The sequence below is a fragment of the Poeciliopsis prolifica genome, unplaced genomic scaffold (genome assembly GCF_027474105.1).
Source record: "Poeciliopsis prolifica strain line A6 unplaced genomic scaffold, Auburn_PproV2 SCAFFOLD063, whole genome shotgun sequence".
In the NCBI taxonomy this organism is placed as follows: domain Eukaryota; kingdom Metazoa; phylum Chordata; class Actinopteri; order Cyprinodontiformes; family Poeciliidae; genus Poeciliopsis; species Poeciliopsis prolifica.
Genome location: NW_026562438.1, coordinates 2023144 through 2043913, shown reverse-complemented (window position 1 = coordinate 2043913; position 20770 = coordinate 2023144). Strand labels below are relative to the sequence as shown.

Sequence of the window (20770 nt, the reverse complement as noted above, 5' to 3'; positions counted from 1 at the left end):
ATGTTGTTGTGTTTTCGTTAATTGTTGTGTTTTCGTTAATGTTGTTGTGTTTTTGTTAATGTTGTTGTGTTTTTGTTAATGTTGTTGTGTTTTTGTTAATGTTGTTGTGTTTTTGTTAATGTTGTTGTGTTTTTGTTAATGTTGTTGTTTTCGTTAATGTTGTTGTGTTTTTCGTTAATGTTGTTGTGTTTTTGTTAATGTTGTTGTGTTTTTGTTAATGTTGTTGTGTTTTTGTTAATGTTGTTGTGTTTTTGTTAATGTTGTTGTGTTTTTGTTAATGTTGTTGTGTTTTTGTTAATGTTGTTGTGTTTTTGTTAATGTTGTTGTGTTTTCGTTAATGTTGTTTGTGTTTTTGTTAATGTTGTTGTGTTTTTGTTAATGTTGTTGTGTTTTTGTTAATGTTGTTGTGTTTTCGTTAATGTTGTGTTTTTGTTAATGTTGTTGTGTTTTCGTTAATGTTGTTGTGTTTTCGTTAATGTTGTTGTGTTTTTGTTAATGTTGTTGTGTTTTCGTTAATGTTGTTGTGTTTTTGCACCTCAGGGCCACCGTAGGTTTTAATTTGATTTGTGTATGTTTTATTTTTTTGATGGTGTAAATATGAGGAAATGTCCAGATCTGATCTGGTTAAATGAGCTTAGAGCAGATGGCAAACGTTTCAAATTTAACTCCAGGAGCTGTTGTCATGGTGTCCAGGGTTTTATGAATGGAAGTGTGTTGTCAGTAAATATGGCGTCTTTCAGGACAAAGACTTCGCGCCTACAGAGTTTAAATGTTTCCTTCTCGCCTTCTCGTTGGTCGTAGTGAAGTCCCGCCTTCATAGTTTCCACCAGTTTACTGATGAAACATCCACACGGTGCCTTAAGACGGAGGGGCTCGTGGAACGTCGGGCCTTTGAACCAATGAGAGGATGACGTTATTGAAGGTGTGAATATTCATTGGCTGGTGGGCGTGGTCTGATGGTGGGGCTCGGGCAGCAGCGAACATGGAGGTTTAATCATCGTCTAATGGCCGCTGAGGAAGGAGAGCTTTACTGAATTGCTTTTAGTTTATCGTTCCTAAGTTAGACTGTTTATCCACTTTGTTCGGCCTTCAACATGGAGATGAAGAAGAGAATCAGCCTGGAGCTGAGGAACCGGAGTCCCGCAGAGGTTTGTGATAAAAATACAGGAGAATTACTTTGTAATACCCAGAACAAGCAGCCAAAGGATGCAATCCGACATGATGGAACGGTTCCGCGGGAAACAGGCGTCGCTTCCCCCGCTGTTAGCGCGGATGCAGTGGTGAAAAGCCCGGCGCCGCGGCGGACCCGGAGGACCCGGACCCGGAGCGAGGTTCGAGAGTCCGGGCTTCGTGCAGACGGGGAGAGCCGAGTTCAGCTGCGAGCTAACAGGCAAACCGCCGAGATTCCGGTTGGAGGCTCCCTGGGCGGCGGGAGGCTCCCCGGGCGGCGGGAGGCTCCCCGGGCGGCGGGAGGCTCCCCGGGCGGCTGGAGGCTCCCCGGGCGGCTGGAGGCTCCCCGGGCGGGGTGCTGGTGCCGAGGACAGAACCAGCCTGGATGGGTTTAGTGAGTCCGGTTGTTCGGTTAAAGGCCGCTGTTAGGAGCTCGCACTGAGACAACTCTCATTGTAGCCTTCACAGTGAAATAGTTGGATTTTGTTGACGTTAATAGCGCATTAGACCAGACTCCTTGTTCAAAACCTTAACTGACATTTAAGTGGATATAAACCCAGACTTCCTGTTGAATTCGGGTCGTAAAAGTTTGAAACGTGTTTCCAGGAGTTTCGGGTCGGTTCGGCCCAGTTTTAATCCACCGTTAGCTGTTTGTCTTAGTTTTTGAATCTGTTCCGTTCGCGCCCGCCATGCTGCTGCAGCTTCCAGGCTGCGGGCTGCTGGTTCCTCCTGTAGCCGCCTCAGAGCTGCTGGTGGTCGGTGTCCGAGCGGCGGCCGGCGCGCTGGGTGGATGGAGGAGCCTGCGGTCATTTTACCCACAGGAACAAGTGGAGTTTAAGGCTTTTTCTCAGTTTTCAACACATTTAATTGGAAAATAACATCAAATCTGGTTTCAGAGAGGGAACAATTGTACCAGTTAATGTCAGATATTTTTAATTATAACGGATATATATTTATATATATAAATTAAAGCTGATGTTAAACTGATGGAAATAACCCCACTTATGAGCAGCTGCCAGATCCAGCCTGATTTCAGGGTTGATTTCGCCTCATCTGTCCAGTTTTAATCCATTTTATTCATTCATTGCTAAAAAAAAGACAAAACTGTCTCACCAGTTTTTCAGACCAGTTCATCATTTAAATCTCTTTCTGGTTAGTCAAAGCTTCAAACCTGGACCGGCTCCCCTGGACTGACCCCGGTCTGGCTGAGGCCTGAGGTCGGTCCAGCTTTGAAGCTTTGACTAACCAGAAAGAGATTTAAATGATGAACTGGTCTGATAAACTGGTGAGACAGTTTCATCTTTTTTTCGTCTCTGGCCGCTGGACCGGCTCCGGTTGGTGGACCAGGAATGAAGCCATCTCTTCAGGTCTATAAGTTAGATACTCAGAATTAATGCACATAGATTACTCTGTTTTACTTACAATTCCTCAATAAGACCAGTATTACTCATTGAACTGGGTGTCGCTAAAAATGTTCAAACCAAAATTAGAATTAACTTTCAGAATTATCATAAATTATTTATTTTAATTAATTATTATTATTCTGTATTAATATATTTTATTAACAATCCAGCTCAGGGTTAAGATTATTTATCAGCCCATTTCTGACATCAGGCTCCACGCAGCAGGTGCAGTTCCCTCTCTGACCTCTAGATGGCGGCCGAGCGCTTCTAACAGCCGCCTCACCATGAGAGGAAGATGAATCAGGTCAAGTTGTAGAAAGAAAAACTGGCGACTTCCGGCAATATGGCGATGTGGGCACACGGATTTTTCTGAGCTCCATTGTGCATCCCTCAACCAGCTAAATAACCTGGCCCTTTACACACCTCTTCAACGCCAAGGTGGACCCCAACTTCCATATTTTACAGTAAGAAGAAAGAATAAGAGTTTTATAAAAGATGTCGGTCGTTAATGAGAAAGATTTCCCCAGTCTGAAGAGTGCTAACGCTGCTAAGCTAAACACGCATAACTAAGCTGCTGCTGCTAGCGCTGAAACACCGATGGAGACGTCAAATAGCTCCGGTACAAGACGGCAACTGAATGCAACTCCAACCAAACTTCCACCTGCTAAAAAACAAGCCACTGAGTCAGAGGCCTCCTTGGCTGCCGTCTTAGCAGCCATTCAAAGTTTGGATAGCAAGGTTGATGACTTTGGCAAACAGCTAAAAGAAAATTCGGACTTGTTTGCCCGCATTACTCTCCAAGTGGAGCAGAACGCACTCGGCGTGGCTGAATGTAAATCTGCAACGGAAAACCTTGAACAGAAGTTTGCCGTAATGAATAAAGAAAACGCTGCTCTGAAAGAAAAACTCCTGGAGGCTGAAAGATACAAGCGTCGATGGAACCTGAGGCTGTCGGGCCTCAAAGAGCAAGAAGGAGAAAACCTCAAAGAAAAGGCAGAACAACTTCTCTCAACTATCTTACCACAATGGGCGGACCAGATAGGAGATGTGATCGATACAATCCATCGATTAGGAAAAAAGAAGAGGGTCGAACCCGTCAAGTCATCCTGCAGTTCACTAGGAGGCGCCATCGAGACACCATTTGGAAAGTGACGAAGGATTCAGCAGTGTGCAAAGAACAAGGTCTCCGTTTTGCTCAAGATTTATGAAGAAGACCGGCTGGCAAGAGAAGAACTGTGGCCTAAGATCACCAAGGCCAGATCCCAGGGTAAGGTGGCCTTTTACAGAGGTCACATCGCAGTGATCAAAGCTTCACCTCCCTTCTAAGACTACAGATTACTGTTTATTACATCCTCCTATTACAGGGTTGAACGGGAAAAAAAAAATCAGCAGTTTTTTTTTCATTTTAACATTGTTTTATATCTCTAAAATGCTTGTCATAGTTAAACTCTTATCTGCATTCCTGAGGTTGTTTTTGTTCAAATGGAAAAAGTAGTAGTTTTAAGCTAAGTTCAGTGAAGATTGTGGATGCAGGTTGTTTTTTCCATGTTATAATGTAAAGGCCATTCTCAACTTTTCAGGGGCTTGCCTTTAGTTCATTCTATTTAAACAAATCCTTTAACTTTAAGGTTTGTGTCTTTAAAAAATTAAATTTGTTTCTTTTGTTTTCATTTTATGTCTTTAAAAGTTAATCTTAAGTTTTTGTCGCTAAATGTAAGGGGCTTAAGAGAAAATGTCAAAAGGAAGGCAATGTTTATGTATTGTAGAAATAAGAATCCACATTGTGTTCTTCTTCAAGAAACCCATTCAACGGACTCTGATGAAAAGTTCTGGTCAAATCAGTGGGGAGATCAGATGACTTACTCACATGGTTCATCTAAATCAGCAGGTGTGGCTGTATTACTGAATAACTTTCCAGGGAAGATAATTTATACAAAACATGACAGTGATGCCATTGGTCTCTTTCTGTATTACATATTGAGGACTCGTTAATAATTCTCGGTAATATTTATGGTTACTGTAACATTTCCAAGAATAAGAGCTTCTTACAATTATTGAAGCAAATATTGAACAACTTAAAGATTTTCTACTAAATATATTTTATTAGGTGGGGATTGGAATATGGTTATGGACGAAGCTCTTGATAGATATCCAAGTAAGTCTGTAAATGCCCATCCAAACCGGACTCTGTCTGATTTCTGTAACAGATTGGAACTTATTGACTTATGGAGAGACAAACATATTAATGAAACTCAGTTCTCCTGGTTTAAATCAGATGCTTCAAGCAGATCTAGAATAGATTTTGGCTAGGAACAGATGATGTTCTCAAACTAACATCAGACTGTAATATGTCTCCAACCCCTCTCACTGATCATTGCAGCATCAATTTATTAATTAGTCCTCTTCCTGAGAGTTTGAGACATAGAGGGTATTGGAAATTCAATGCAGATCTCTTAAAATATGAGCTGTATTGCAGAGAAATCAAAGATCTAGTGAATAAGATTCTATTAGATGAGTCAATAATAACCTACACCAAAAAATGGGAATATCTAAAATATAAGATACGGGCTTTCTCTATCTCGTTTAGCAAAAACCTAAAAACAAACAATGACCTGGAAGAAGTAAGGTTAGTTAAAGAGTTAAACCTATTATACGTTAAACAGATGTTGACTGATGCTGACAAAAATAACCTCCTGATCCTACAAGCTCAATTGGACAACATCTATGAAAGAAATGGCCGAGTGGATAGAGGAAGGAAAAAACAGTTCAACTTCTGCAGACTGGAAAAGAGGAGGCAAGTTAAAAATCACATTTAATCCCTTATTATTAACAATGAATGTACAGATCAAATTGTAATTGCAAAAGAAATCAGCAACTTTTATCAAAACCTTTATTGCTCTTCGTTTTCAACCCAAGACTGCGACCTTCTGCTAAACCAAGTCAAAGACTTTGTCCCTCAAATCTCTGAGGATTTTAAGGAAAACTGCGACAAAGATATTAATATCGAAGAATTAGATAGCGCCACCAGGTGTTTGAAACTGGATAAATCTCCTGGCCCGGATGGCCTTACTGCCAATTTCTATAGACACTTCTGGGATTATCTCAGAGAACTTATATTCCATGTTTTTAAAGAGATCTTAAGTAATAATTGACTTCCTCCCACCATGAAGCAGGGCGTTATCACCCTTATACCCAAACCAGGAAGAGACAACAAGGTTCTCGACAACTACCGTCCGATCACCCTTCTAAACGGTGACTATAAACTATTGACGTATATCTATACAAACAGATTAAAGACGGGTCTGAAGGATGTTATTTCTGAAACACAGACAGGTTTTATGTCCAAAAGATCGATACATGATAACATCAGACTGGTGCAGGATTTACTTGAGTACAGTGACCTGATTGAAGATAAAGGCTTCATCCTTTTCCTAGACTTCTACAAAGCCTTTGATATGTTGGAACATCAGTTTATTTTCAAGGTTTTGCAGATGTTTGGATTTGGACCAAACTTCTGTAGTATAATAAAATGCTTCTATGACGGCACCACGAGCTCAGTTGCACTGCCACATGGTGCGTCTCCACGTTTCTCCATTAACAGGCGTTAAACAGGGTTGCAATATTTCCCCGGTTCTCTTCATCTTGGCTGTTGAAGTGATGAGTATTTTCATAAAAAACTCAAATATACCGAAATTGAAAGTTTTGGATGACCAAATTATAATTAGTCAACTAGCTGATGACACCACAATGTTTTTGAAGAATCTAGACCAAACCCCTAAAGTACTCCAGTTAATTAATATTTTCTCCAAAGCATCAGGATTAACCTTAAATCTGCAGAAGTGTGAACTGATGGCGATTCATGCATCTGATCTGACGGAAGCCTATAGTATTCCTATTAAATCTTCAGTTAAATATCTTGGCATTTTAATAACTAAAGATGTTAAACTCAGTGAAACCGTTAACATAGAGAATAAAATACAAAATTGCAAATCTCAGTTAAATAGATGGCTCCAAAGAGATCTGACCCTGTTGGGAGAACCTATTTAACCAAAATGGAGTCGCTATCCCGGTGCATTTACCCAGCTTATTCTATGGCCATACCTAACAAATACATTAAAGCTATAAATCAGCTGAACTTTAATTTCATCTGGAAAAATCGAGTCCACTAGTTAAAGAAAGCAAATATGGTTAAAGACTTTAAAGATGGTGGTTTACAAGCCATAGACTTTAAATGTTTAAACGCCGTCTTAAAGGTAAATTGGTTGAAATCTTTTTTAATGAATGGAAACAGTGTCTGGTACTGTCTCCCCCAAAGGTTTGTTTAAAAAAATAGGATGCATGGATTTTGTTCTTAGATGTGACTTTGATGTCAACAGACTTCCTGTTAAGTTATCTGCTTTTCACAAGCAGGTTTTGTTGTGCTGGAAACTTATGTACACACACAACTTTACTCCTCACCAAACCCCCAACTGGAACAATAGATATGTGTTACACAGAAATAAATCTTTGTATTTGGATCACTGGATGGAAAAAGGTATTTGGTCCATAAGACATTTCCTTAATGACAGTGGAGATTGGTTGTCTTATGATGAATTTTGCTTAATGTATAACTTGGTTTGCTCATGCACTCAGTTTCATATGGTATTAAACTCCTTCCCCACTTCAGTCAAATATCTGGTTCAAAATATAAACATTGATCAGCTGACCTTCAGTTTTCCAGCTCTTCAGCTGTTGGATTTAACCTCTTGAACAAAAGTCATTCTAACAAACGGATGCGTCAGCATCTTACTAATATTATATTTCCTGTCCGACCAAATAAAAACTCCATTTTAAATTTGTTCTCTGATTCAGAGGTTAATAAGTGGAGAACTGATTACCTTAATATCCTCTGAGCCTAAAGCTAAAGAAGTTCATTTTAAAATTCTCAACAACAGTTTTCCATCCAGGAACTTTTAAGACAAGATTTAACTTCGACATTTGTACCTTTTGTAACACTGACATTGAAACAACAGATCATCTTTTTTTCTATTGTGTGCAAACTGCATCATTTTGGAGAAACTTTCAGGACTGGATCTCAACTAAACTTTCCCTCCATCATCCCTTAAAACAGAGGATGTAATATTTGGAACCACAAAGACACAAAAACCGATCTGGTTCTGAACAATCTGCTGATCCTCGCCAAATTCTTCATCCACTCCTGTAAATGGGAAATAGAAAACCGGACTTTTCAGCTTTTAAAACCATCTGATGGAGAACCACTATAGAACCTTAAACTGATCAAAAACAAGCAGGGGATTAAACTTCTGGATGCTTATAACGACCTGACTTTATTTAAAACTAAAGCCCTTTTGTCTTTTTTATTTTTTTTTATTAATTTTTTATTTTTATTTTATTTATTTATTTTTTCTCTTTTCTGTTTTTTATTTTTGTTCAGTAATCACTCTGTTTGATGTCTGACTGATTTTATTTATTTAACTTCTTTATTTTATTATTATCCTTTAGTTATATGTGTGCCTTAAGCCTGTAAACTTTACTTTTCCATGTATGTATATGCCACGTGAATTTGTATAATTGTTAAGTAATTAATTTAAAAAAAAAACAAAGAAAAACTGATCAGCAGGTTTAATTTGCCTCTGGCAGCCATGTTGGATGCTCCAGTTGGGGACCAGTTGACCCTGCTGACTGTTCTGGCCCGGCCAGCGGTTCTGACCCGGTCCACCTGTCCCCAGGTGAGGGAGCTGGTGGTGGACAGCTGCCGCTCGGCGGACGGGGAGGTGGAGGGCGTGACGGAGGAGTTCTCGGCGCTGGAGGTGCTCAGCATGGTGAACGTCGGCCTCGGCTCGCTGGCCAAGTTGCCTGCGCTGCCCAGGCTCAGGAAGGTGGGTCCAGTTCCGGAGGGTTCCGGTACCGCTCCGACCCCAACTCTGACAGGTTGCCGTGTTTCAGCTGGAGGTGAGCGACAACTCCATCTCTGGAGGTCTGGACGCGCTGGCGGAGAAATGCCCAACCTGAGCTACCTGAACCTGAGCGGCAACCACATCAAGCTGAGCAGCCTGCAGCCGCTGGTAGGTTCGGACCGGTCCGGGTCCGAGTGGTTCGGATGGGTGGGGCTGCTGTGAGAGTGTGCGGTTCTTTTGGACCCGACTGACCCGGCCTGCCTCCTGCAGCAGAACCTGAAGAACCTGAAGAGTTTGGACCTGTACAGCTGCGGCGTGACGGCGGCCGATGGTTACCGGGACGCCGTGTTCCGCCTGCTGCCGCAACTCGTCTACCTGGACGGCTTCGACCCGGACGACAACGAGGTGCCCGAGTCCAATGGTGAGTTCTGGTTCCGTCGGTTGTCCGGTGCTTCCGGTTCCGTGTGACGCAGCTCTGCTCTGTCCCAGATGAGGATGATGAAGCCGGGCCGCCTGGAGACGAGGATGAGGATGAGGAGGAAGGTTCTGAGGTGGGGCTGTCCTACCTGATGAAGGAGGGAATCCAGTGAGTCTGTGACGTCACAGCGGAGGGGGGCTGAGGGGCGCTGGCTGCAGCTAACGCTAACACTGCTTGTCTTTCAGGATGAGGAAGATGATGGAGACTATGTGGAGGAAGAGGAAGATGATGATGAGGAGGAAGATGGAGGTGGGTCTGAAGTAAACATGTCCCGGTTCTGATCCCGGTTCTGGTACCGGTTCTGGTACCGGTTCCGGTTCTGCTCAGCCTCTCTGTCTGAGCGCTGTGGTTTTTTCCTCAGAGGATGATGATGCTCCGGCTCAGGGAGAGAAGAGGAAGAGGGACGCAGATGATGAAGGTGACGATGATGATGACGAGTAGAGGACACACCTGGCCCCGCCCCTTACCTGTTGACCCCTCCCCCTGCTGGGCGTGGCCTCAGAGACGCAGATGAACAGGACGCCCTGTTACCCTGGTAACCAGATGAGAAGCTGTCTGGATGATGATGATGATGATGATGATGAAGGTCCTCCAGTTTTAATCATGAACAGAACCAGAATCGTCACAGGTTCTGACCCGGTCCTGGTTCTGACACAGATCAGAATCAGCACCGGTTCTGCTCCAGTGGCCCGGTTCTGTCAGCGTTACCATTACCCATGATGCTCAGCTCCTGCAGCGCTGCGCTCTGATTGGACGCCTCTCTGGGACTCTATTGGACAGTTTCCTGTTGGCCCCGCCCCTCCCCGTGTAAATAGACGTGGCGGTCCTGTAGGTTCTGGTGTCGTCTCAATTTCTTCGACCCAATTTTTTTTTTATTCCTGTCTTGACCTGATGGTGGCGCTGTAACCACAGAAAGTTTTTGAATAAAACCACTGAAACCAAACTGGCATGAAGCTTCTCATCCATCAGAACCAGAACCCGGTTCTGACACCTGTTGTCATGTTGATTAGAGCAGGTTCTGCTGGTGTCTTTAACCACTGGAGTTATCCCTGTTGAACCTTTTCTCCTTCCACTAAACTTTCCAGTGGTGTTGTAGTAAACCCTGGGGACAGCTAGCGCCGTTAGCTGTTCAGTCCTTAATTCCACTTTTATTGTTTCTGACCCAGAAACTGGACCCTACGGAAGAGGATTAGGGCCACTGGAAAAAAAAAAAAAATGTCCGAAATTTTTTTTTTCAGTGGTTCAGAATAGGTTAAAAAGAAGAAAAAAAATTTTGTGGCCCAAAAAAAAAAAAAAAAAAAAAAAAAAAAAACAAGAATCTGTGTCAGAAAAAAAAAAAATCTGTGACAGAAAAAAAAAAATAATATTGGTCCAGAAAAAAAAAAAAAAAAAAATTGTGACAAAAAAAAAAAATTGTGGGCCAGGAAAAAAAACAAATTTAAAAAAAAAATCTGTGACAAAAAAAAAAAAAAAAATTAAAGCTGCAAGCAGCTCGAACGGCCCTCGCAGCCAAGCGCCGCTCCGTCCTATTGCCACCGCGGGGTACGAGCAACCACCGCCTCACGCCAGCCACCACAGAAGCTCTCACGCAGTTTACAGCGCCTCTGCCCGCACCGCGGAAGCTGTTGCTCAGTTTCCATCAACGCTGCCACGTGCTAACACAGAAGTTTGTTGCGCAGTTTCCGCGCCCGTCCACCAGGCGGTACGCATTGATACGTTCGGCGGCTATCCTTCAAGATGCAAAAAATGTGGTATAGATTCATTGGTTAGCGAGGAAATATAGTTGGCGGATTAATGTAGGGGCGCAGTGGAGTAAAATACATTTCAAGGCTGTTTTGCTCTTTAGAGGTCAACAAAGGTCATACGTTTTCAATTTGGCGCCAGTTCTGATGATCCACGTGTCATTTAGAGCCGATCATATGCACGTGGCGAAGTAATGCATTTCGTCATTTCTACACCCCAATGCGTTCGGTCAGCAGCCAGCATTCATAGAGTTCATCATGTTATCATTTTTAGTCAGTATTCACATGATGAAACCATATAAAATTATAGAATAACAGTAAAACATACAGCAGAAAAAAACATGTGACTGCCTCTTAAAAGTGGGGCGGGGCTACAGTGAGGTCATCAAGTGACCATGGAAATGGTTTTCAGGGCTGTTCTCTAGAAAGACAGAGGAAGTGTGATGCAGCTGTGATCTTGCATTTGGAAGTCATTTAATGGTGATGTTTCATGGTAAATAGTGAAAGTTTTACACTAAGCCACACCCACATGCTTGATGTTAACTACAACTGAGATCTAAATGCAGTGCAACTTTAACGTTATCGTGAAATGAATCAGGAAAATGGTGAAGGTTAAGAGTATCAGTTTAATAAACCGCACTGTTCAGTAATAAACCAAGGGCAATGCACATTAAGAGCACAGTTAACTTTCAGCACTTTAGAACAATAGCACAGGCTGAATCCCATCCATTAATTAGGTATTAATCACAGGAAGTGCTGCAACTAAATTTACAACCCCATTGGATCGGTAAAAAGATACTTAGCATTTTGTCAGAGCTCTTGAAACGACATTTTAAACATCTTCTATAAATAATAACAAACAAACTCTCAATGTATGAAACTGGATGTATCAAACACTATTCAGTTTATTGAATTAGTCAAGCGCTTCGTTAGCATTAAAACGTTGCAGGCCTCAGGCATTGGGTTAGCATCCTCCTCAGAATAACTGTTCCAAACATGACGGCTTCCAAACCAGCAGGAAGGAATAAATTACTCACCGCACCGCGAGTTACGACTTTTAAACGAACAGCAATGGCTCTTTGCACCTGCCGCGCTGACGTCACAACTGTATACCCGAATGCGGCTCTTTTTTCCGCTTTCAGAAACTATGACTGCTATAAAAGACAAAGTCGTACTTAAGACACAAATAAACAATACTATTACTTTGTTTTAATTTTTCATGGATTTCCAAGCCATCCTCAATTAAGACAGCTTGTAAATTTCGTTGCTACAAGTTAAAGCTACCACTTGAAGCTAACGCCGTACACACCGCTCTAAACACCGTCTTAATGAGCCCTTCACAACAAGCATGCAAAAGTAATAAAACGAAATAACACAGAAATCTTAAGCAACACGGCCATATTTTTCTAAAAGTAATAACTCTCAATCTCAACAGTCAGCTGAACTAGAACTCTGATACCAGAGTAAGCTCTGTGCTCGTTTTTCTTCGTCATACTTCAAGCAAAAGTCTGAACTGTAATCTGCCCCCCCCCCCCCTCCCCGCTGCTTTATTGTCGTTAACGATAAACACACGTAATATGCTTGAAAATAAGGCACAAACAGTGTCCGTTAGAATGGCTGAGAAATCTTTAGATAATTAAATAGCAGATTTTTACTAGAAGCTAGCAGGCTTGTGCTAGCAGTTTAAAGAAAATAAAACTCACCTTCATATCTGTGAATGTATAACGAGGCGAACATCTTAAAACCTTTCTTTGCCTTACTTGTTGGGGTTTCGGATCGATGTACATTATTAATTGTTACCTTGGAAAACATTTCAGCCGTGTTTCCCGAACGTGTAAGCTGAGGTACAAAGAGCGCATTAAACTTCTCCAACTCCGGTCCAACAGAGACTTCTTGCTCAAAAGCGTGGTTCGTATTTGCAACTCCAAAATCCAAGCAAAATGTTGAGCGTAGTCCAGTTCTGTGGCTCCAAAAAGCAGGCAAAATGTTCAGGAAAACTTTGCAGCTCCAGCTGTCGCCGGCTGACTGTTATTACGTAGCGTCGATCTGTTTTCTCATTGATGGAGTACCACTGCCTCCTGCTGTCGCAATACTGGTATTGCACTAGCAGTACCAGTATTTCTCCACAAGGTGCCAGTGGTACTCCATCAACACTGACCCCAGTGTGTTCTTACTTCACTGTGTCATAGGTTTGCTGAATGACTTTGTTTGTATTATTTCTAGCAAAAATGATGAATGTTTGTACTTTAACCCACAAAATAAACTTATATATATATAAAAAGTTATAATATTGTATATTTAAATAATTAATAACAACATAACCTATGGGCTGCTGTTTTCTAGGGGGCGCTATAGAGAAATTAGGCCACGCCCTACAAATATTGTGATGGATTCCAGTCGGGGAGTGGATAAATATTCATCCTTGTGAGTTTGCAGCAGCTGGCCCGAAATGTGGTATTGAGAGCCAAACGTATGGCGATGGCGTTACAGGTAACTTCGCCACGCCGCCATGCCCACCTGCTCTATCGTAGCTGGTCAGGTTGGAATCCTCAATACACCAACATGTCTTCGGTGTCTGGGCACAGTTTCATGTTAATGAGGTCAAAGGGGTCGGATAGCGAACGCTCACAGTAAAACATTACACTTCCTTTCTCAGGGGGGGCCTAAGTGATGTCATCATTCGACCATAGGGTAATGTAGGAGACCCGATGATGATCAATCACAGAAACTTTGGTGCCTCTGTGAGTTTCTGTGTAGGAGATATAGCAGTTTATGTTTTATGGCGAGTAGGTGAACTTTGACCCCTGCTAACCCCCCTTCAGCATACTGAAAAACTCACCGTTTAGATAACTTTAGATGAGACATGCCTTATGAACAGACTGACCGAGTTTGAAGCCGATCAATCGAAATCCCTAGGAGGAGATAGATCAAATATGAAGGCTGTAAACGGCAAAAATGGGGTCAAAAACCGAACTTGAATCCAAAATGGCCGACTTCCTGTGGGGTTTAGACCATGGCTCCAAGAGACTTTTTGTACGTCCTGACAAGGTACACATGTGTACAAAGTTTCGTATTTGTAGGTTAAAGCATGGCTTGGGGCGGATCATTTAAAGTTTTCTAGGGGGCGCTATAGAGAAATTAGGCTACGCCCACCAAATATTGTGATGGATTCCTGTTGGGGAGTGGATGAGGGTCCATCCTTATGAGTTTGCAGCAGCTGGGCCCGAAAATGTGGAATTGAGAGCCAAACGTATGGCGATGGCGTTACAGGTGACTTCGCCACGCCACCACGCCCACCTGCTCCATCGAAGCTGGTCGGGGTTGGAATCCTCAATACACCAACATGTTCTCTGTGTCTGGGCACAGTTTCATGTTGATGACGTCAAAGGGGTCAGATAGCAACAGTTCACAGTAAAACATTACACTTCCTGTTCTCATGGGGCGTGGCCTAAGTGATGTCATCATTCGACCATAGGGTATTGTAGAAGACCCGATGATGATCAATCACAGAAACTTTGATGCTTCTGTGAGTTTCTGTGTAAGAGATATAGCAGTTTATTTTTTTATGGCGAGTAGGTGAACTTTGACCCTGCTAACCCCCTTCAGCATACTCAAAAACTCACCGTTTAGATAACTTTAGATGGGACATGCCTTATGAACAGACTGACCGAGTTTGAAGTCGATCAATCAAATCCCTAGGAGGAGATAGATCAAATACAAAGGCTGTAAATGGCAAAAATCGGCAAAAATGGGGTCAAAATGGGAACTTCAATCAAAATGGCTGACTTCCTGTGATACTTGCACTATGACATTAATTGTAAATTTTGAGCGTCTTGGGGAGTTCTACAAGTGTACCAAATTTCATGTCTCTACGATAAAGTAAGTGAATAGCAGAGGGTAAAAAAGGGTGTTTTTCCAATTTCTAGGTGGCGCCGTAGAGACATTTCTGTTGCAATTTTTGCTAAGACTTTAAAATACGTAAATTTTAAACAGGCTTAAGGCCTCCGCCAAGTTTGGTGAGTTTTTTGAATATGATAAAGCCCCCAAAAGCCAATTCATTTGGGTGGAAGAATAATAATAATAATTAAAGCTGCAAGCAGCCTCGAACGGCCCTCGCAGCCAAGCGCCGCTCCGGCCTATTTCCACCGCGGGGTACTAAAAACCGGTGCCTCACGTCAGCCACCACAGAAGCTCTCAGGCAGTTTTTAGCTCCTCCGCCCGCACCGCGGAAGCTGTTGCTCAGTTTCCATCAACGCTGGCCACGTGCTAACACAGAAGTTGTTGCGCAGTTTCCGCGCCCGTCCACCAGGCGGTACGCACTGATGCGTTGGGAGGCGCTCCTTGACGATGCAAAAAATGTGGTGCAGATTCATTGGTTTAGCGAGGAAATATAGCTGGCGGATTAATGTAGGACGCGCAGTGGAGCCAAAATATATTTCAATGCTGTTGTTCTCTTTAGAGGTCAACAAAGGTCATACGTATCCAATTTGGCGTCAGTCGGATGATCCACGTGTCATTTACAGCCGATCATATGCACATGGCGAAGTACTACAGTCATTTTTCATCATCTTCAGCTGTTTCTAAAGCACTCTATTTCATTGTTGGAGTAATACTTACTCAGAGTGGCGAATTACTGAAATGGTTTGTAAGAAGTAAGAAAACGCTACATTTACTGCATGATTTAATTCAACAAAATTATCTGAGACATTTCTATCCTTTTAGAAATTTCATGGCAACGCTCTCACAAAGTTTTCACGCCCATCCCCCGTGGATCTGTTTGTCATTGGTGGAGGAACACTGACACCTACTGGCGAAATACTGATATTGTTCTTCATCCTGTTTATCTGCTGTTTCATTTGTGGAGCAATACTGACCCCAAGTGGCGAATTACTGAAATGGTTTATAAACGGCAAAAATGGGATGAAAATCTGAACTTCAATCAAAATGGCCGACTTCCTCTGGGGTTTAGACCATGGCTCCAAGAGACTTTTTTGTAAGTCCTGACATGGTACACACGTGTACAAAGTTTCGTAATTGTAGGTTAAAGCATGGCTTGGGGCTGATCATTTAAAATTTTCTAGGGGGCGCTATAGAGAAATTAGGCCACACCCTACAAATATTGTGATGGATTCCTGTCGGGAGTGGATGAAGATCCATCCTTGTGAGTTTGGAGCAGCTGCGCCCAAAAATGTGGAATTGAGAGCCAAACGTATGGCGATGGCGTTACAGGTGACTTCACCACGCCGCCACGCCCAGCTGCTCCATCGAAGCTGGTCGGGGTTGGAATCCTCAACACACCAACATGTCTTCTGTGTCTGGCACAGTTTCATGTTGATGAGGTCAAAGGGGTCAGATAGCGACCGTCCACAGTAAAACATGACACTTCCTCTTCTCATGGGGCGTGGCCTAAGTGATGTCATCATTCGACCATAGGGTATTGTAGGAGACCCGATAATGATCAATCACAGAAACTTTGGTGCCTCTGTGAGTTTCTGTAGGAGATATAGCAGTTTTTTTTTTATGGGGAGTAGGTGAACTTTGACCCCTGCTAACCCCCCTTCAGAATTCTCAAAAACTCACCGTTTTGATAACTTTAGATGGGACATGCCTTATGAGCAGACTGACCGAGTTTGAAGCCGATCAATCGAAATCCCTAGGAGGAGTTCGATCAAATACGGAGGCTGTAAACGGCAAAAATGGGGTCAAAATCTGAACTTCAATCTAAAATGGCCGTCTTCCTGTGGGGTTTAGACCATGGCTCCAAGAGACTTTTTGTAAGTCCTGACAAGGTACACATGTGTACAACGTTTCGTAATTGTAGGTTAAAGCATGGCTTGGGGCTGATCATTTAAAGTTTTCTAGGGGGCGCTATAGAGAAATTAGGCCACGCCCACCAAATATTGTGATGGATTCCTGTAGGGGAGTAGATGAGGGACCATCCTTGTGAGTTTGGAGCAGCTGGCCTGAAAATGTGGAATTGAGAGCCAAACGTATGGCGATGGCGTTACAGGTCACTTCGCCACGCCGCCACGCCCACCTGCTCCATCGAATCTGGTCGTGGTTGGAATCCTCAACACACCAACATGTCTTCTGTGTCTGGGCACAGTTTCATGTTGATGAGGTCAAAGGGGTCAGATAGCGACCGTCCACAGTAAAACATGACACTTCCTCTTCTCATGGGGCGTGGCCTAAGTGATGTCATCATTCGACCATAGGGTATTGTAGGAGACCCGATAATGATCAATCACAGAAACTTTGGTGCCTCTGTGAGTTTCTGTGTAGGAGATATAGCAGTTTATTTTTTTATGGCGAGTAGGTGAACTTTGACCCCTGCTAACCCCCCTTCAGCATACTCAAAAACTCACCGTTTTGATAACTTTAGATGGGACATGCCTTATGAACAGACTGACCGAGTTTGAAGCCGATCAATCGAAATCCCTAGGAGGAGTTCGATCAAATACGAAGGCTGTAAACGGCAAAAATGGGGTGAAAATTTGACCTTCAATCCAAAATGGCTGACTTCCTGTGATACTTGCACTATGACATTAATTGTAAATTTTGAGCATCTTGGGGAGCTCTACAAGTGTACCAAATTTCATGTCTCTACGATGAAGTAAGTGAATAGCAAAGGGTCCTTTGAAAATTTCAAGGTGGCGCTATTGAGCCATTTCTTTTGCAATTTTTGCGTCGACTTTAAAATACGTAAATTTGAAACAGGCTTAAGGCCTCCGCCAAGTTTGGTGAGTTTTTGAATATGATAAAGCCCCAAAAAGCCAATTCATTTGGAGGGAGAATCGTAATTAAAGCTGCAAGCAGCCTCGAACGGCCCTCGCAGCCAAGCGCCGCTCCGGCCTATTGTCCACCGCGGGTACGAGCAACCGCCGCCTCACGCCAGCCACCACAGAAGCTCTCACGCAGTTTTCAGCTCCTCCGCCCGCACCGCAGAAGCTGTTGCTCAGTTTCCATCAACGCTGGCCACGTGCTAAGACAGAAGTTGTTGCTCAGTTTCCGCGCCCGTCCACCAGGCGGTACGCACTGATGCGTTCGGAGTCGCTCCTTGACGATGCAAAAAATGTGGTGCAGATTCATTGGTTTAGCGAGGAAATATAGCTGGCGGATTAATGTAGGACGCGCAGTGAATTCAAAATATATTTCAATGCTGTTGTTCTTTTTAGAGGTCAACAAAGGTCATACGTATCCAATTTGGCGTCAGTCGGATGATCCACGTGTCATTTACAGCCGATCGTATGCACATGGCGAAGTACTACAGTTGGTCATTTTTCACCATTTTCAGCTGTGTTTCTAAAGCACTCTATTTCATTGTTGGAGTAATACTTACTCAGAGTGGCGAATTACTGAAATGGTTTGGAAGAAGTAAGAAAACGCTACATTTACTGCATGATTTAATTCAACAAAAATTATCTGAGACATTTTTATCCTTTTAGAAATTTGATGGCAACGCTCTCACAAAGTTTTCGCGCCCATCCGCCCGTGGATCTGTTTGTCATTGGTGGAGGAACACTGACACCTACTGGCGAAATACAGATACTGTTCTTCATCCTGTTTATCTGCTGTTCATTTGTGGAGCAATACTGACCCCAAGTGGCGAATTACTGAAATGGTTTATAAACGCCAAAAATGGGATCAAAATCTGAACTTCAATCTAAAATGGCCGACTTCCTCTGGGGTTTAGACCATGGCTCCAAGAGACTTTTTTGTAAGTCCTGACATGGTACACATGTGTACAAAGTTTCGTAATTGTAGGTTAAAGCATGGCTTGGGCTGATCATTTAAAATTTTCTAGGGGGCGCTATAGAGAAATTAGGCCACACCCACCAAATATTGTGATGGATTCCTGTCGGGGAGTGGATGAAGATCCATCCTTGTGAGTTTGGAGCAGCTGCGCCCAAAAATGTGGAATTGAGAGCCAAACGTATGGCGATGGCGTTACAGGTCACTTCGCCATGCCGCCACGCCCAGCTGCTCCATCGAAGCTGGTCGGGGTTGGAATCCTCAACACACCAACATGTCTTCTGTGTCTGGGCACAGTTTCATGTTGATGAGGTCAAAGGGGTCAGATAGCGACCGTTCAAAGTAAAACATGACACTTCCTTTTCTCAGGGGGCGTGGCCTAAGTGATGTCATCATTCGACCATAGGGTATTGTAGGACACCCAATGATGATCAATCACAGAAACTTTGGTGCCTCTGTGAGTTTCTGTGTAGGAGATATAGCAGTTTATTGTTTTACCGCGAGTAGGTGAACTTTGACCCCTGCTAACCCCCCTTCAGCATTCTCAAAACTCACCGTTTTGATAACTTTAGATGGGACATGCCTTATGAGCAGACTGACCGAGTTTGAAGCCGATCAATCGAAATACCTAGGAGGAGTTCGATCAAATACGGAGGCTGTAAATGGCAAAAATGGGGTCAAAATTTGAACTTCAATCTAAAATGGCCGACTTCCTGTGGGGTTTAGACCATGGCTCCAAGAGACTTTTTTGTAAGTCCTGACATGGTACACATGTGTACAAAGTTTCGTAATTGTAGGTTAAAGCATGGCTTGGGGCTGATCATTTAAAGTTTTCTAGGGGGCGCTATAGAGAAATTAGGCCACGCCCACCAAATATTGTGATGGATTCCTGTCGGGGAGTGGATGAGGATCCATCCTTGTGAGTTTGGAGCTGCTGGGCCCGAAAATGTGGAATTGAGAGCCAAACGTATGACGATGGCGTTAGAGGTCACTTCGCCACGCCGCCACGCCCACCTACTCCATCGTAGCTGGTCGGGATTAGAATCCTCAATACACCAACATGTCTTCTGTGTCTGGGCACAGTTTCATGTTGATGAGGTCAAAGGGGTCAGATAGCGACCGTCCACAGTAAAACATGACACTTCCTGTTCTCAGGGGGCGTGGCCTAAGTGATGTCATCATTCGACCATAGGGTATTCTAGGAGACCCAATGATGATCAATCACTCAAACTTTGGTTCCTCTGTGAGTTTCTGTGTAGGAGATATAGCAGTTTATTTTTTATGGGGAGTAGGTGAACTTTGACCCCTGCTAACCTCCCTTCAGCATACTCAAAAACTCACCGTTTTGATAACTTTAGATGGGACATGCCTTATGAACAGACTGACGGAGTTTGAAGCCGATCAATGAAAATCCCTAGGAGGAGTTCGATCAAATATGAAGGCTGTAAACGGCAAAAATGGGTCAAAATCCAAACTTCAATCCAAAATGGCTGACTTCCTGTGGGGTTTAGACAATGGCTCCAAGAGACTTTTTTGTAAGTCCTGACAAGGTACACACGTGTACAAAGTTTCGTAATTTTAGGTTAAAGCATGGCTTGGGGCTGATCATTTAAAGTGTTCTAGGGGCGCTATAGAGAAATTAGGCCACACCCACCAAATATTGTGATGGATTCCTGTCGGGGAGTAGATGAGGGTCCATCTTTGTGAAATTGGAGCAGCTGTGCCCAAAAATGTGGAATTGAGAGCCAAACGTATGGCGATGGCGTTACAGGTCACTTCGCCACGCCGCCACGCCCACCTGCTCCATCGAAGCTGGTCGGGGTTGGAATCCTCAATACACCAACATGTCTTCTGTGTCTGGGCACAGTTTCATGTTGATGAGGTCAAAGGGGTCAGATAGCGACCGTTCAGAGTAAAACATGACACTTCCTTTTCTCAGGGGGCGTGGCCTAAGTGATGTCATCATTCGACCATAGGGTATTGTAGGGCAGTCGATGATGATCAATCACAGTAACTTTGGTGCCTCTGTGAGTTTCTGTGTAGGAGATATAGCAGTTTATTTTTTATGGCGAGTAGGTGAACTTTGACCCCTGCTAACCCCCCTTCAGCATACTCAAAAACTCACCGTTTTGATAACTTTAGATGGGACATGCCTTATGAACAGACTGACCGAGTTTGAAGCCGATCAATCGAAATCCCTAGGAGGAGTTCGATCAAATACGAAGGCTGTAAACGGCAAAAATGGGGTGAAAATTTGACCTTCAATCCAAAATGGCTGACTTCCTGTGATACTTGCACTATGACATTAATTGTAAATTTGAGCATGTT

At 43.2% G+C, this 20770-nt stretch overlaps 1 pseudogene; it reads left to right on the top strand.

The window, feature by feature from the left end:
• The first annotated feature begins 935 nt into the window (after positions 1-935).
• LOC129351039 (acidic leucine-rich nuclear phosphoprotein 32 family member E-like) lies at positions 936-10164 on the top strand (annotated as a pseudogene).
• The last annotated feature ends 10606 nt before the right edge of the window (positions 10165-20770 follow it).